The 15,559-nt window shown below is 49.2% G+C and overlaps 1 protein-coding gene across 5 annotated transcripts in view; it reads left to right on the plus strand.

The window, feature by feature from the left end:
• The window catches only part of RNF220 (ring finger protein 220), a 164,873-nt gene continuing 163,304 nt past the window's right edge, over positions 13,991 to 15,559 (plus strand). For 2 of the 5 annotated variants that reach the window (XM_021405525.1, XM_021405526.1), the window contains exon 1: positions 13,991 to 14,106. The gene's annotated coding sequence lies outside the window, so the exon portion shown is untranslated. Of the gene's footprint in view, positions 14,107 to 14,924; positions 15,054 to 15,559 lie in introns of those variants that run through there. The other 3 variants (XM_021405522.1, XM_021405524.1, XM_021405523.1) reach the window with 2 other exon arrangements.

Genomic DNA, 15,559 nt, shown 5'->3' on the forward strand with positions numbered 1-15,559 from the left:
AAAGATGGGAATTTAGGACACGCAGCCTGCCTGCAAGTGTTGCTAGCAGGATGAGAGAGGAAGCCTTTCATGGCTGACCTCTGGATGTAGCAGTAAAAAACATTTTTTTCTATGTCTAGACAAAAAATCAATGGCTCAAAGATGTGTACATGTCCCTTTTTCATCAGCCAAACCTGTGCTGTTTCCCAGGCTTGTAGGCACTGTTTCCTCTTGCCCTTTTTGTGTAGTGGCAACTCCTTTCCCCCACTGAGGTCTGCAGTAGGGGGGGAGGGGGCACATCTGGCCCTGCTAGCCTCAGTGTCCCCTCAGGTCTGTATAAGTTGTACCACAAGGGTGTGGGACATCAATGCAATTACCATCGCCAACTGCACTTCCAAAGAGGTCCTTTCTCCAGCACAGCTCTCAGAAGCTGGAGAAGAAACCCTGTGCCAATCCCACTGTCCCACGGCCACAGGACTAACATAGCGAGCTCTCTGTCAACCCATGAATGGGCTGGAGTATTTCAACAGCAGGTCTAGAGTCCTAATTGCTTGTCCTGCTTTAGAGATTGTGGGATGGCTATAGGCAGCGCAGAGGAAATAGGGTCCAGACTGGAGCTGTGTTGGGGCTGCCCCAATCAAATCTTCAAACCCCAGCTGGAAAGGTCAACCCAAAGCCTCCAGCTGTGCCCTCCTCACAGCTGGATCCCCAGTGCAGCAGCATGGTCCTCAGCTCTAACTTTAATTTGCTTTAGAAACCTGACAGCTCTCTAACAAAGCATCACTTTGCTCTGCACAGCTGTGCATCCACCTCTGGGCTGACGGGTGGATGGGGCTTTGAGAGGAGTGGGGCAGGCAAGGCAGGAAAATGGGATGAATCCCACACACTGCACGCTTTTTAACACCGGGGGATTTTACAGGGTTACGGCATTAAAAGCATCGCCTCATTTTAAAGGCAGCTCCTTTAGTTCTGTTCAGTTGCTTATGCTGAATGCAACTTTTAAATGTCTTATAATACACATGACAAGTAGTCCTGTATCACTGTTTTCTACTTAACAAGTTAATAATGTGCCAACCCAAATCCTTCAGTTACTAACGCCACCGGTGGGACTCATTAAGCAACGTGAACACATATTTAAGGGAATACTAATATTCACAATGTACATTTTTATATTCATGTTGTCATTCTTGAAACCACAGCACAGCTCATGTGTTCTGCTAAAACATTTGTTTGCAGAGGATTTCTTTCTCCCCTGTTCTCCAAACATGTATTCTAGCGTTGTGGTGAATGATATTAATGACAGCTTGTCATCATGGAAAGCTATTCCTAGCTGTCAATTAAAGGGTGTTTTGAAAGAAAGCGGCTCGTTCAGCCCTGTGGGAGTAAGTGTGTCTCACTGTGCGGCAGTGACCCCCTGATGGATTTGGGAAGGGCAGCTCGGTGGGGCTGGGAGGTTTGCTGACACAGCACAGGGCTCGTGGGTGATAAATAAAGAAGGTTCTAAAGGTGCTGAGGTCCTCAGCCTAGGAAAGGCAAAAGAGGATTTCAGATCATCCACATGTAGGAGTACCAACCAGCAAAGGAGTCCCGAGGATACTGAGCGCATCGCTCCACCATGTAATGTGATTTCCCACCCAGCATCCCAGTCCGTTTATCAACATCCATCTTCAAATGCATTGGTTTACTTGTCTGCACTAACCTGCCTGAGAGGCTCCTTCAGGTCTTCTCTGCCTGACAGATGGAAGACTTCCTCTAATTCCCAAACAACATGTATTCACAGCCAGTTTACACTCGTTTGCTCCAGCAGAATGGTCCTTGGCTTTAAGTTGGTTTTGTTTCATTTGCTATGTTTCTAGGTAGCTCCCAGATCCCAGTCATCCTTGTCCTCTTTGTTTTGTGTGGTAACAAAACCCCGTTATTCTCATGTCTCCTTGCCTCCCCACATCCCACACCACCTCAGCAGACCTCCTCTGCACCTGCTCCAGTTTCAATTAAATTTTCTTGATCACAAGTGCCCAGACTGGAATGTGGTATTCCTGAGCTGGGCTCCGAGGCCTCATACCATATTTGTCACTAGATTCTATAAATATCTTTCATATAAACAAGCTTGATTTCTGTATTTCCCCCCTCAACAGGGTGGTCCACACTCAGGGCTTTCTTGTTCCTTTTATTTTCTTAAGCACTCCTTGCACAGTAATAAAAATGTACAGACTCAGTGGGGATCTGTTTTAACTTCAAATGTGCTGATTCAGTTCAAAAACCATTAATTCAGCCGGAATCAGGGCCGTGGGGTGGAAATCCCTTTCCAGTTAAAACAGAGGTGAGAGGGACAGCATTTGGCAGGCTGAGAAATAAAGTGCATTGGAAAAACATGGCACTGAGGGTCACGGTTTAGGGGCATGGTGGTGATGGGTTGGTCCTTGGACTGGATGATATTAGAGTCCTTTTCCAAAATTTAGGAATCGATAATTCTATGAACATAGCAGGGCATCTGAAAGTGGGTGTTGACTGAGCTGTGCTAACAGAGCACCAGGGAGCCCCGGGTGTCTCAGACCAGCACTGGGATCTCCAGCCTGTGCTTTGTTGGGTTGGACAAGAAGATTGCAGAGATTTCCACAAGACCCCTCATTGGCTGAGCAGGCACGGTGCAGTATGGCTCTGGCCAGGCAAGCTGGTCCTTTCTTCAAAACAGCCCCCGTTATTCACAGGCATGAGAGGATACACTGAAATGTGAAGCAAACACAAACAGAGCTGTGCAGTCTGTGGTCTTGCTGGATTACAGGAGTTAAAGTGCATTGGGATGCGACAATGATTTGTAAAATAGATAAACACAGGGTTCTTTATGGAGGAGGCTTGCTGAATAATGCCATTTGGTGATGCGTTGGCACAGGCTGCCCAGGGTGGTGGTGGGGTCACCATCCCTGGAGATATTCAAGGAACGTGGAGGTGTGGCACCGAGGGACATGGTCAGTGGGCATGGTGGGGTGGGGTGGGGTTCAGTTTAGTGTATTTAGAGGTCTTTTCCAGTCTTCTTAATGATTCTATGGTTCTATGATTCTATGATCTATTTCCCAGGTCCCTGCCATTTCCAAGTCCCAGCTCCATGTGCTTCACTTTCCTATGCATAGCCTGGTGTGAGCTGCTCCCATGCACACTCCACGCAGTCAGCATGCAGAGCCACTTCGTTCACACGTGGCCTTGCTGAGGTGCTGACGATGTGAGTGTGGGCTGCATGTGGGTCAGGGTCTGGTGTGACCACTGTGGGCCACCAGGCAACTGCCCAAGGGAACACTTGGCCGAGCCAGAGCATCAGGAGAAGTTTCTCCAGGCTCTGATGCACTAAACATTCGGACCCAAGACGTACAAAGAGGGACAAGCAGTGATGTCAATTTACTAGTGAAAGAAAGCCTTTTTACATCATTATTGTGTATCATAAAAGCCTTGTGCTCACGCTGTATACTTAATCTCGATATTCCAGTGCCATCCACAAAAAAATGCAGGCTTAACCCTCACAGTTTATATTGTCACCATAAATGCCGGTAAAAAAAATATTGTACAGTTGGGTGCAGTTTATTCTTTATATTTTAATGGCTATAGCAAAACTCCATTGCTAACTAGTAAAAAAATAAAAATAAAAAAATAAAAAGCTGAATGTGTTTTACAGCTATGCCGTCATGGGAAAGCTGTATTTCAAAGTGAGGGCATCAACAGCAACCAAATGGGACATTTTTAAAGATTTTAAACATTTTTAATGGGACGTTAAAAAAAAAAAAAAAAGAAAAGAAAAGCACTTCAGCAGAATCTTTTTGCCAGTATTTTAGCTAATAGGGTTGCAGTGCATAAAGGACGTCTGCACAGGCCACCCAATACTGAGTGGCTGCTCAAGTGTCTTGAACTCGAAGTGTAAATGGAAAAAACATTGAAAATTAAGCGTTTCTCCTGGAGGAACAAATTGCTGATAAAGCAAATCTCCCCACAGGACAAGCACACCTGCTGGAAGGTAGAGAGACGTTTTTATGTGGAGGATTTTAACGTGAGATAAAATGCTTTTCACGGGCAGTCATATGGAAGACAGCTGGCCAAAAATAATAATAGAGGAATTCCTGTCCCTTGGGAAATTCTGTGGTTGCAAAAAATATCATTTCTGAGCTGAGCTGGGACAAAAACTCGAGGTAGTTCTCAAGATTTGGGGTTTTTTTTTTTTTTTTTTTTCATTTGATGACACATTCCAAAATAAAAATAGCGCATTTCTTCTCACTCTACCACTCCAACACTTCTTTCCTTATTACATAAGTCTGGAAGTCCCAACCACGCGTTACACCACACTGCTACATCTCGTTATATTGCATATTACAGAGGCAGGCGGAACCTCCGCCCTTTTTAAGATCCCTATGAAAAGGGCTGAGTTTCTCCATGAAATTGAACACCAGGAGCAAGGATGATCCATGCCCCATGCCCACAAGGGCTGTCACCCAGCCCTGCTGCCACCTTGTTGCTGCTGTTTGGATCAGGGAAATGAAGAAAGAAGGAAATATTGGACCAAAAGAGCTCCTGGCAGCCCCCAGCTCTGGAAACCTCATGGTTTTGGCCAAGCGCTTGGACCAAAAAGGGTGCAAAGGGTGAAACAGTGCTGTCAGGAGGAGATGAATTAAAAAGAACACAGATGAACGCTGTGGATATTTTCTCAGTAAAAGCTTGGATAATATCAGTACATCCCAGGAAATGTTTCCAGTTGCTCCAATCAACGTTTTCTGGTAGAAAACTGTTCTGCTGAAAAACATTGACCTGCTCTACCATGAAATCTCTTCTGTTCATTATTTGTTTGGACTCGAGCGCGCTGTTCAGTGCTAGGCAGCACCTCCTGGACCTAACCTCCTCCAGACAGCCCAGAGCAATTAACTAATGACCTGGCCAGCCCTAGCTGCTGCCATTCCAGCTGTGCTCTCCAGATCTGTAGGGTATTGCCTTGATTCCTGGCCATGCTCAAGGCATACCCTGTCTCTCCCACACCCCCAAAGCTCACCTGAGTTCTTCAGGGTGCGTATGGAGTTTGGTCCCATAAGCCTTGCTCTCTTCTGTCCGCAGTGCTTTGATTTCCCCATCGCCTTTCCCCTGTTTATTCTATTTTCTGCCTCTTTGTCTTTTCCCTCCAGTGCTTGGTGTCCCTCTTTCCTTTTCCAGCCTCTCTCTTCCTCTCCCCATTTCCCTGCACTCACTCCGTCCTTCCTTGCTTTCTTCTTTCCTTCCTTCCCAGCCCTGGTGCTGGGCTTTCTATTCTCTCTTCTCTCCTCCCTCTCTTCCTCTGCTGTCACCAGAGGCACCCGCTGGGCCAGGGTAGGAAGGACAGTGTACAGAGGTGGGAATATGCAGAGAGGCATTGAAAAGTGCAGCTGGGACCGCCAAAATGCATTGCACTCACTGGAGGTAAGAGCGAGCTCCGACATGCAATGCTCTCCCTTATCTCCAGTGCTACCGACTTCGGTCTATTTAATTTTCACTTTGATTTTAATATAGATTTATTGAAAACAACAGTTATCAAAACAAACTGCGCTGGCAAATTGGTGTTCGTCTGTAGCTGTACAAGCACCTATAAAGCTGCCAGCGTATGAAATAAATGGTGCTATATGGGAGGTCAGTTATTGCAATAGAAGTTCCCCAAGGATTTGCACCGGGCAGTTTAATATTTTTCTTATTACCCTCTTCTCTTTTCCACTATTTATGCCTCTCGGTTTAAATTTAAAACACACAGCCATCTGCCAAGACAAGCCTCTTTGATAAAGCCATCCCTGGTAAACGCTTTCACCAGCACTCTCCCCTCCACACGTCAGTAAACACGGATGCATCCTGCTCAAAGACAGGCAAGCGGGGACAGGCAAGCCAAGTTTTCTTTCCAAAATGTTTCATCACCCAGGCCAGCTCTTTTCGTCTCTCATTTTTGGAAGGGCTCGTCCTTATCACATGCTCTTAGAATAATAGAATAATAGAATAGGCTGGGTTGGAAGGGACCTCAAAGCCCATCCACTCCAACCCATGCCGTGGGCTGGGTGCCCCCACCAGCTCAGGCTGCCCAGGTCCTGTCCCACCCGGCCTGGGGCACCTCCAGGGATGGGGCACCCACAGCTCTCTGAGCAGCTTGGATAAAAACTTGATAAAACAGCAGTTAAAACCCTGCTTCTCACCACGTTATTTAACCCCTGTTCAAATTCCACCTTATGCAAATCGTACCCGCCTATCCATGGGCTCCTCCTTGCATGAACTGCTAAAAAAATCAAACCCAATCAAAGTCCAAGCCCCTTCATCAGGAGAGATAAAAGGGTTTCTGTACTGCTCTCCTCATCAGGAGAACACAAATCAAATAACATAACTGTCAAATGAGGAGACGACGTGTTTAAATGCCTATAGAAAGAAGAACTCTAATTACGGAAACATCTATAATGTAACTAATATTATTTACATTAGAGTGATGCTAATCCAGACGAGGGTTAATGTCCCTGCTCCTAAAACATTACAGTTTAAATAGACAAGAGACAGTGAGAGGGTGGAGGGGAGCATCAGTATGCTCATTCCTGCTTGAAGACAAAGGGTGGAGGCAAACTCCTCGCTGAGAGAATGGAAACAAGCCAAGATGTGCAATAAGGAAGGTGAGTTTAGATGGAGCCAGAGGGAGAGAGTGGCTTGCCGAATCTCACACAGGATGCCTGGGATGGTGGTGGGTGATGAATGGAAATGGTGGATGTCACAAAAGCATTATTCTGCAGCCATCAGTGCTTGGATGCCAATGGGTCAACATGGGCAGACGTGCGTTGTCCTCACAGAATCATTAAGGTTGGAAAAGACCTCTGAGATCACCCAGTCCAACCCCATCCCACCATGCCCACCAACCACGTCCCTTAGTGCCACATCCCCATGGCTCTCGAACACCTCCAGGGACGGTGACCCCACCACCTCCCTGGGCAGCCTGTGCCAGCTCATCACCACTCTTTAGGAGCAGAAATGTTTCCTAATAAACAACCTGAACCTCTCCTTCCACAACTTGAGCTAATTACCTCTCATCCTCTCTCTGCCCAAGCCACCCTAGTACAACTTCGGTTTAGAAATACCCTGTTCAGACCATTTTTCTGGTTAGAATGATTAAGGTTGGAAAGACCACTAAGACCATCTAGTCCATTAGATGTGAACTGCTGAAGGGCAGAAAGAGCAAACACGATCTTCTATAGCCCTTGCAATGTCTAATATAGCTCTGATATCCTTTTAGGGGACATTTCTCAGCCCCTTCAGAAACTCTCTGTAATGAGTAACAGTCCCATACAGCTAAAATGAGATAAAAGCTGCCTGTATTTGGAGGGAAAGCATCCACACTATCTGGCACAGGACCCAGCAGATTTTCCAGGTCTCTAGCAACAGTTCAGCACAAAAGGGAAAGCCGGCAGACAAGAAGCAGAGCATTAAAAAGTCTGAATGACACGTGCAGCCAGATTGTCTGCTTCGCTGACAATTGATGCCATCCCCATTACCGGGAAAATATTGTAAGCATGCTTCCATGGCTCTCTGCAGCTTATTACTGCAGATAGCCAGTGTTTCTTGTCATGGCTCCTGGCTTTTGTGAGCTGGTGTAAAATGGCTTGCTGTTCCCATGCCCGAATTTACTGGAGGAGACAGCTGAGCGCGTGCCTCACCAAGCATCCCGTGTGCGTTTGGATGCTCCCAAGTAGGGACTGTGTTATAAATGCCATTCTGACAGCTCAGCTACCCCAGGCCTGTAATGTGGCACTGCTAAAAAGGCCATTGTCACCAGAGAAGCTCACTGAGGTCTCACAGCTGAGGATCAAACCCATATGAAAGGGAGGGCATCCCACCAAGAAGATCTTCTGTGCTTGCAAAAGAGAGTGCAGGGAACTCTGCAGATGTTCCTCTAAATGGGACCAGTAGCAGCAAGGATGTGACACAAGCATGTGGTGGCACATCTTCATATCCCTCTTACACCCTCTGCCTGCAGTCAGAAGTACCCCGTAAAGAAAGCAGGCAGGACAGGGGATGGGGGAGAGGGAGGAACAAGCAGAACTGGAGGCTGAGGGAGGGCATCGCCGTGAATCACAGCAATTTCCTCTGATCCTGTTTTATCATTGGGGGTGGGAATGTAAAAGATGCAGAATCTGTGTGAACAAGGTCAAATTAAATCACATTTCCAGGCTGGGGAAATTACTTTTGCCTGCAGCAAGAGAGGTGCATAGCACCAATGAAGGAGGAGAGGTTCATGCCACCAGGCATGCTGCATCCAGCTGATGCACGACAGAGGGAATTTATAATTAGCCCACTGAAATATATCCCTGCAGGACTGTGGGGGTGGGGTGGTCACACCAATTGAACATAGAGAAAGACCAACAGAGATCTGCCTTCAGACCTGCTCCTTATGGAAGACAGCTTGTCCTTGTCTCCACAGGCATGCATTTCTTTCTCCGGAGTTGACACTACAACCAGTGACCACTACCACACATTGACGTAAGAGAGACTGGGGATGTCTTCAGGGCAGTTCAAACCTGACTCAGCTGTGAGAACATCAGTGGAAGGACTCAGATCCCACTGATGCTCAGAATTTCCCACAAGAGCGTCTCAGGTCTATTTAACACCTCTTGATCAAACCTTGCGACTGTTTCTCCCAGGCACAACCTTAAGGGAGGGAGAACACCTCTGATGTGCACAGGAGTCTTAATGAAGTGAGGAAGGGTGCACGGAGAGGAGCCTGATGAAAACGAGCGTAAGAACACGGGACTGGAAGAAGTGTGCATGTACAGTGTTCCTATGGACTTCAACAAGGGGTGTGAGGTGTGGGGCAGTGGGGTGGATAAGAGAAAAAAATACAAGCTAAAGCTACAGCTGAGCCAAGAGAAAGGAATTTGGAGTGTATCAGTTCCCGAACAGATTCATGTCTGACAGAAAGCTCGCTTGTTGCACGCATTTGCCTGCTTTAAATAATTTACTGCTAGAGTAATGTGAGCTGGATTAAAGGACAAGAGAGGGGCAAGAAAAGGGGATTGGAACTGCTGGTGAGAAGTGACTCGTGAAAAAGACTGGCAGAAAGAAGACACACGTTTCTGGGAGGAAGATGGGTAATTTCCCAGGAGGGAAACAGGGAGAACCAGGCACCGAGTCCTGGAAAGTGGCAGCAGGAGCCTACCTGGGGAGGAAACCAACCAGTGCCTGGATCTGCAGGAAGAGACTGTGGCCACGGCCTCTGCAGCCAGGGGAGTTGGAGCTCTGGAGAACATCACCCTGCAGAGGGACACAAGGTCCCAAGGAGGAAGGCGTCTGTGGGGACGTGACAGAAGTGCAGTGGGCCACCACAAATTCTGTGTTGCTTGTAGCACTGCACAGGGCTGCCACGTCGGGCTGCCCACCAGAGCAGCTAAGGTGTGTGGGTTTCAATCAGCACAGCATCGTGAGGAATGCATGTAAGGCGTGTTTACTTCCAAGAACATCCCGTTTCTATTACTACAGATGTGCAGCTCGGGATTAACTTCTCGGACAGCATGTTCTTGGGCAAGAGCAACTTGTCTTTCTTTTTGCTGTAAAGCACCGTTTCAGCGTACATACCTGCAGCAGATATTAATAACAATGATGCTGCACTTGGCTGCTGCAAACTCTGACTGATGAGCGCAGCCCTAACTCACACAAGTTTCCCATTGATTTTAGCTCATGTTAGGCTCAAACTAATCACATGGGAGAGCTGCCTTAACAGCTCCCTAGATCCGTCCTGCTCTGCTGTGGTCTCCAGGCCAAGAGGAATGGTGGGGGTCATCCAGCTCCCCATTGAACTGAGTGGGTCCATCCCCCCAAAATTATGCAGTCACAGTGACCACAAACATGTGCATGTGAGCAAAGTAGGTTGATGGGTAGGCAGTTGGACTAGATGATCTTAGTGGTCTTTTCCAACCCCGATGATGCTATGGTTCTATGAACACATTGCTCTGTCCGTGTACTTTCCATAGACCAAAGCCACTTCTCTGGGCTGCTCTGGACGTGGCTCCACCTTCCCGTGGCTTGCAAGGCACAGTTCAATGCCTTTGCCTTAGTTGTACTTGATCCCATTAATGACAAAGATGACAAACACATATGCTTTGCCTTTATAGCTATTTCACGCTTTGACATGATCCCGGGCAACTCACCTATGCTGTCAGCGTGATGGATGGTGCACAGAAGGGGGCTTGGACAGGTGTAGCTCCTGTCACAAGGAAATATTTTTCCACACCATTAGCCTGTGGAACTCATAGCAACAGGATATCGCTCAGAAAGGGACTCAGAAAAGCCCTGAAAAAAGAGTGGGTGCTTGAACAGAAAACAAGTGTCCGAGGCTGCGGGAGCGTACAGTAAAAATCATCGATAGGGAAGGACGTGAAGGGTGAAAATCACAGAGCCTTGGTTGCTGCAGGTTTAAGGAGAATGTTCTGCAGCAAAAAAAAGTGTCCCAAAAGGGCCTTACTTAGGGCCCTCTACAACTTAAAAGGGGCTATAAGAAAGAAGGGACAGACTCTTTACAGGGTCTGTTGTGAAGGGATGAGGGGAAATGGTTTCAAACTCAAAGAGGGGAGATTTGGATTGAATATGAGGACGTTTTTTTACAATGAGATGGTGGGGCACTGGCACAGGTTGCCCAGAGAGGTGGTGGATGTCCCACCCCTGGACGCACTGAAGGTCAGGCTGGATGGGGCTCTGAGCACCTGATGGAGCCATAGGTGTATCTGTTCCTTGCAAGGGAGTGGAACAAGGTGACCCTTAAGGGTCCCATCCAACTCAAACGTTTCTGTGATTCTCTGATTCTCTTAAGATGCGCCCGGGCTCAGAGCTCCATCCTCACCTTGGACACCTTCGCTAGTAGGACTGGAATGAGCCATGACTCCATGCAGGGCCTTCCTTCAAGCTCGCCCTACCAGGGTGCAGCCACAACTCACATTGTGGCTTTGAGAAAACAAATGGGCAGACCAGCTGGGCAGAAGTGGGATGAGCATCCTGGCCCCAGCAAGAGGGCAGGGCGGGTGGCACGCTGCTGACAGCCTGGCTGTAGCCAGCAGAGGGCATGGAGCTTGCATGGAGCTTACACAGGCACTGCAAGCCCTGGGTGCCTCAAAGCACGGCTGATATAGAACACTTGATTTGGAATAACCCATTAGTGCTCCCATTTCCCTTCCCCTGCCCATTCTGCAGATGAAAGGTGCGATGAGAGCCTGGGCCTGGGGATGGTTCCAGGGGCTGTAGGACGTTGTCACAGAGCTGCCAAATTCCAGCATTTTCTCCCTGTGTCGGGCTCCTCAGCAGCAGGGTGGTTGCCGACAGGCACTGGGATCCAGTGCTGGCACATCCCTGCCCCACGCATTCCCAAGTCGCTTCTAGAATGTATCATATACACCAATTTTGGTTATGAAATAGCAGCTGGAGGACACGATGACAAATGAGGAGTCGTGCTTTACGATTCGTACGGCGATGGCCATAAGGAGCCAGCAGGCACCGCTCCCGGCGTGATTTGCACATACGCTTGACTTTATGTATTATTGGTAATCCTATTGAAATCTGCATGCATAAAGTTAAGTGCATCTAATCAACTCTGTGGGTTCGGATTTGTATATATTAATTTAATTCCGCCGTCAGTATTTAGAGCAGCTTCTGCAATGAGCAGTTATGGCGCTGCGATGGACCGTAACGACCTCAGATTTTGTTTTAATATTAAGTGCAGAAAAATATGAAACGGAGGCACCCCCTATTACTCTTCGAGGCGAACAACGCGCACGGCGTTAAATCAGATGCTCAAAGTTATTTCGGGGTCCAAATGATCAGCACCGAGTACACGTCAGTGGAAATTTTTCCTATGGGCCTCTGTGCATAGCGCAGCTCCACGGCGGTGCGCGAGGCCGTGTTTATGGATCCATTTTCAGGATCAAAGCCCTCATTAGTAATACGGATTAATGGTAATTACAAATATAAATAACTTGAGTGTATCTTCTCGTTTTCCTCTGAAGACGTTTCTCACAGAAGGCAGCCGGATGCCAGGCTTATTCCTTAAATCCAAACTGTATTAAGTTCTCGGGTAATAGTGCGGTAACATAAAGTTAAATAGAGCCGCGTTATTATTTTTCAGGCCTCAGAACGCGGAGCTTGATTCTCAGCTCGCATTAACTGGAGCCCAGCTCTGGATTCAGATCCTTTTTTCCATACTGAGGAAGTGAAAACGTAAAAAAGAAAAAAAAAATTGAATTGCTTTTTGGCTAAGAACAAAAGTAAGAAGTTTAAATCGGAGGGATCGTTTTTCACAATGTTGTAAGTACCAAAAATACGGCCTTATAATAAAAGCACTTTCTTGACCAAGATTCTGTAATTGCTACTGTGAAGCTGAAGCTCAAGTTGGACTGCAGTGTTCACAAGCTGAGCGTTTTTCCCAAATCCTTGGGAAACAGGGACTGTTTTAATGCATTTTCCTGACATGCGTCTCAACTCTGATGTTATTTAAATGTGGCCAGTCCATACCAACCTATGGAATATTCACCTCAGTCCTCAGCTGTTTGGTCATGTCAGGGTGGAGCATGCTGCAGGACCAGTGCCTTAGGAATGCGTGCGGTGCCCATTCATTGGGGCATGGCCACTGAGTTAATGGCCTTAAGTTGCACGAGGGGAGCAAGGCTGGATATTAGGAAGAATTTATTTTCCAAAAGAGCAGTGATGCGCTGGCACAGGCTGCCCAGGGAGTGGTGGGGTCACCATCCTTGGAGGTGCCCAAGAATCGTGGGGATGTGGCACTGAGGGACGTGGTCAGTGGGCATGGTGGGGTGGGGTTGGACTGAGTGATCTTATAGGGCTTTTCCAACCTCCATGGTTCTGTGATTCCATGAAGACAGAGACAACTTCAGCAAGAAATAATGGGAAGAGAAGAAAATGGGACACAAAGCGAGGGATGGATGAAGCCACTTTAGCCACTGCAGGAGCAACCTCCTATGGGCCTTCCCATGTCCCAGGCATGGACAACTCTCACTGGGTGGAGCATTCACACCCCAGCGCAGCATCAGGCAGAGACAACCTACAGACCTCAGCAGTGGGTCACTGCTCATGCCACAGCTGTTGGATGACAGAAGCACATCGTCCCTTCCTCTGCCACACACACACAGCCCAAGCAGTTGGTGATGCTGATGGAGAGGACTTCTTTTTGCAGCGTGTGCTGTGTAGCATGGTCATATTTTGGAAGTGGCAGTGCAGAGTTAGGTAAGAGCTGGCACTGGCTGGACTCTATTTTTAAGAACAACCCGAAATCATTTAAACAAAAAGGTTCCCTCCTGGGTGGAATAAATAAGTCTGTCTTCCCAGTCCCCAGCGTGCTTCACGCAAAACAATAAGGCAATAAGGTCTTTCATCTGATCCCCCATTTGAAACTCACTCTTCCATTCCATGCAGCAGGCAGTTTTGCTCAGGACAACGCCAGGGAGCATTAAGGCAGCACTGTGTACGCTGCCATCGGGGCAACGCTGACAGGTCCTCGATCTTGGGGATGCTCGAGGTGGATTTGGAGGTGCCGCTCCCCTGGGTGCCAGCATGCACAGCGGGGGGTGCGGGGAGAGACTCTGCGCCTGAACCCTGGGGGGCTCCTGTGCCTCCCGCTCGAGGCTGGGGGGGGGGGTCCAGGCTGCCAGCTGGGGGGGATGCCGAGATTTGGGATGGAAAACACAGCGGGCGCCGGGAGCTCGATCGGGCAGCCCGGAGGGGCCGGGGGGGGGGCATGGCACGTCGGGAAGGCAGCAGCCCCTCTGCCCTGTATTTAGGCAACTTCGGGGGCTGCATGCGGCGGGCGGGTGGGCTCCCGATGCTGGACTGCATTTCCCATAGTGCCCGAGCGCCCTAATGTATGCAGTGCTGAGCCCGGCTCGGTGTGCGAGTGTGTGTGTGCGTGTGTGCGCGCGTGTGCGCGCGAGTGTGTGTGTGTGTGTGTGTGTGTGTGCAGCCGGGAGTCCCTCGGAGAGTGGAGGCTCATTCACTGATGAGAGCCGGCACTGAGAGGCAGCACTGCTCCTTCCCTCGCACCCCCGGCGCCTCCCGCTCCGCTCCATGCAGCAGCGGGGCCAGCACGCCCGGGACTGCCCCGCTCCCCGCACCGTGAGTACCGGCACCGGGCAAACTTCGCAGGGCAACTTTCCCCCCTCCCTCCCCGACTCCCCGCTCCTTCTCCCTTTCCCCTTTCTCCTTCCCCAGCCCCGGCGAGCAGGGCGGCTCGGAGGGCCGGGTGGGTGGGTGGGGAGCGGCATGGTAATGCCGAGGGGAAAGGCGGATAAAAGGGCCCCCCCCTCCGCCTCGGAGAGCCCCCGGCCTCCCGGATCCACCCCCCCCCTCCCCCCGGTGCCTTTCGGGGGGGACCGGCAGCCAGCAGGGGGATCAGGTGCCGGGGGCCTGGGGACGGCTCTGGGCGGGGGGACCCGACCCGACCCGGAGCGCGGAGCCCTCGCTCCGAAATCTTTCCCTTTTTAACTCTTCTATTATTATTATTATTTTTAATTCGGAGGGGCAGCGCGGGGAGTTGTTTCCTCGCTTCCCTCCGCTGCGATCTCTCTCTCTCCGCCGTTGCTCCGGGCAGCAACGATTTCATTTCCCAGCGGCTGCAAAACAAAAACTTTTTCAAAGGAAATCGGCAGATCTGCTGCCCGTGCCACGCGCAGACCCTCCGCTTCTTTTTTCTGATTTTTTTTTTCCTTTTCTCCCCCCCTCTCCTTTTTCTTTTTAAAACACGCGAGCGTTTTTCTTTTGCAATACAAGTGCCCGCAGCACCGCCGGGCTCTCTGCACGCCGAGCAGCCGGAGGACCCGATTCCCTCCGAAGCTTTCTTCTTCTTTTTTTTTCTTTTCAATTTTTATTTTATTTTATTTTATTTTGCGACCTTGCGAACTTTTCTAGTTTTTAAGCCGTCCCCAAAATGCGCGATCCCCGATCGGAAGAGCGAATTGTCCGCCAGTGCCGCTCAGCTTAAATTGGGCCGGGGCTGAAGTTTCTCCCCCAGTTCGGCTCCTCCATCCCCGGCGTTTTTCCTCCCCTGCCCCGACCGCCTCCAGGTAGGAGCCCTCCCGCCCCGCTCCGCTCCGCTCGAACAAAGGTAGAGTCGCTTTAAATTGTCACTGTTCTCCAACGAATGCGCTAAAATTACTCCACGTGTCAATTGCGGAGCGTGGAGAGCCTCAAAGGTGAAGGGATTCGTGCGTGTTTTCGCTTAGAAAACTTTCCGGATCGTCGAGAGCTCGCAGGGTTTTATTTCTTTTCGCCGGCTCTAGAGCAGGGAAGCTGTAAATAGGGGTGGAAGCACGGAAAATAATTCCTCACCTTCAGATCTAAATACATAAAAACCATCTGTTTGACCACAATGAAATCATTAGGAACTGTCTACTTAAAGAGTTGTGTTGAATGCTTATCCTTCCACACAGGAAACGTGGATGGTAAGTGATTGTTGCAATAAATTCAAACAACTCCGCGGTCATCCCCGCGTTTGATGATCTGTGTGACCCGCGGCTTTGAGGAGGGGAAAAAGTGGTAGAAAAAGGAGCACGGAACGGGTAGGGCAGGG

The sequence above is a fragment of the Numida meleagris genome, chromosome 7 (genome assembly GCF_002078875.1).
Source record: "Numida meleagris isolate 19003 breed g44 Domestic line chromosome 7, NumMel1.0, whole genome shotgun sequence".
In the NCBI taxonomy this organism is placed as follows: Eukaryota; Metazoa; Chordata; class Aves; order Galliformes; family Numididae; genus Numida; species Numida meleagris.